We start from the raw sequence: 2,500 nt of genomic DNA on the forward strand, positions 1-2,500 counted from the left end.
GCAATGCTCAGGGAGAGGAATGATCTGGGCGTTCCAGGGAGGGGGGGAGGGCGGGGGGGGAGGGAGGGCGGGGGCGACGACAATCTGTGTTGCCATGGATACCAGGTGGTCCACTGTCCCCTTGGGAAGCTGGGGGGGGGGACGGAGGGGGGTGGGGGTGGTCTTTTCAAGGACAAGACAACAAAGAGAAAGCTAAACTAGAGCAAATGGCCGACCACCAATAAATAGTCCCAACTCTCATGATCTACCGTGGCTGACGACATGGTCTGTACTATGTTTCATAAAGCATATTTCATTCACCATCAGATCATGCAACCTTGGAAGCAGATTATTACAGAGAGAAGCCCATGAGTGTCAGTGACATTTCTCAATGAGGGCCAGGACTCCATGGACTACTATGGAGGGGGAGTGGCGTGGAGGGAAAGGTCACCTTATGAGTTCCTGTAGATTGCTAGGTTGATTTATACTCTGGTAATTCCTCTTCAGCTGTAATGGATGGATACATGATTGATCACCTCTGTATCAGTAGCACGGCTTTGTAATGTTAAGACATGTAGATGGGGAAATAATGGTCCAATCTATCCTTGGTAGATGTCTGCGCGTGCGCACACACACACACACGCACACACACACACACACACACACACACACACACACACACACAAAGGAACACACACACACATACGCAAGCACACACACACACACACACACACACACTCACACACACACAGACACACACACACACACACAGGCACACACATACAGGCACACACACACACACACACACACACATACGCACACGCAGACGCACACACATGCACGTGCACATTCACACCCACACCCACACACTCACACACGCACACACACACACACACAGGCACACACACACACACACAGGCACACACACACACACACACACTCCCATTTCACAGATGAAAATGTGTTGCTGAGTGAAGCAGTGGTGGAGATGAACCCATTTCATGGCCTATCAGTCTCCCGCAACAACGGTGTGCGGCGGTCGTCATATGACCACTGTGTTAAGCCCCGCCCAGGAGAATGTGCAAACGCTGACAAATGAGATTCTCCTCTGAGAGAGAACATGCTCATGTGTGGGATCTCAGCTGTGATTGGTCATGATTTGGTTCCGTTCACAGAGGAGCTCGATGATTGGATACGCCTGGCTCTGGTGGAGCGGAGAACCCAGATGGTGCTTATTGCATTGGGAGGGAAAGAGAGAGAGTCAGCAGTAGCATCTCAGGAATGCAGCCTTTACTTGGTGTGTTTGTGTGTTTGGAATGGAATATCATCAGCGTAGCCATTCTACGGTGTGCAGCGTTCAGGGGAGGCTGGTGGAGGTAGAAATCGGAGGACGGGCTGCATTGTAATGCATGGAACGGAATGAGTAATAGTATCAAACACGTGTGTTCCTTATTCCGTTTCATGCATTGCAATGAGCGCGTCCTCTGATGTCTACCTCCACCAGCCTCCCCTGATAGCGTCACTATACAGTAGTTTGGGATACTTTGCTGAGACAACATGTCTCTAGCTAATATCCAGATCGCTTAACCCAGTTTCCGCTCCTCTCAGCGTGTCAGCACAAACACATCTGCTATTGAGTGAGCACAGCGACCACTGTGGCTCTCCCTCCCTCCCTCCCTGCTTCAGTTGCTCCCTCCCTCCCTCCCTCTCTCCATCCCCCTCAGCTCGTCCCTAGTCTTCCAGGCAGTTCCACGGGATCAATCTAACCAGGGCTAAAGTATGGCCAGGGGGAAAGGGGAAGGCCAGGGGATGAAGCCAGGGCTAGGGCATGGCCGGTGGGAGGCTGGGGCATGGCTGGAGGGAGGCTGGGGGAGGCTGGGAGAGGCTGGGGGAGGCTGGGGGGAGGCTGGGGGAAGCTGGGGGAGGCTGGGAGCGGCCGGGGGAGGCCAGGGGGGAAGCTAGGGGACGGCGAGGGGAAATGAAAGGGATAGCCTGGTTAATATCCGTAGCTTGGTGAGCCAGCTGGGTTCAGATGGGCTCAGGAGAGAGAGATAACAAGAGAGCCGCAGAGCAGAACCGAACAAACCACTAGAACAGAATACTAGAACAGAACAGAACATTAGTACAGAACGTTAAATACGCTATAGTGGGGCAACATTCTCTCACACTCTCTCTGATGGGGTGTGTGTGATGGGGTGTGTGTGATGGGGTGTGTGCACTGGTAAGTATTCAATTGAGCAGAGCTTTATGTGTGTGTGTGTGTGTGTGTGTGTGTGTATAAACAGCATGTGTCTGTGTATAATAAGTGCTAAGCGTAGTGCATAATGGAGTGGTGTGTCAGTAATATCGTGTCCATGGCTCCCCAGGGGAGGGGAAGGAACCCTCATTACAGCATCATACATTTACTCTGCTCTCTCTCACTGTCAACACACATGTACCATGGAGACTCCCAGACATGCAGGGTGTAAATACACACACACACACACACACACACAAACAATCACGCACGGACACACACGTG

This window comes from Nansenia antarctica, assembly GCF_963989245.1.
Source record: "Nansenia antarctica genome assembly, chromosome: 1".
NCBI classification, from domain to species: Eukaryota; Metazoa; Chordata; class Actinopteri; order Argentiniformes; family Microstomatidae; genus Nansenia; species Nansenia antarctica.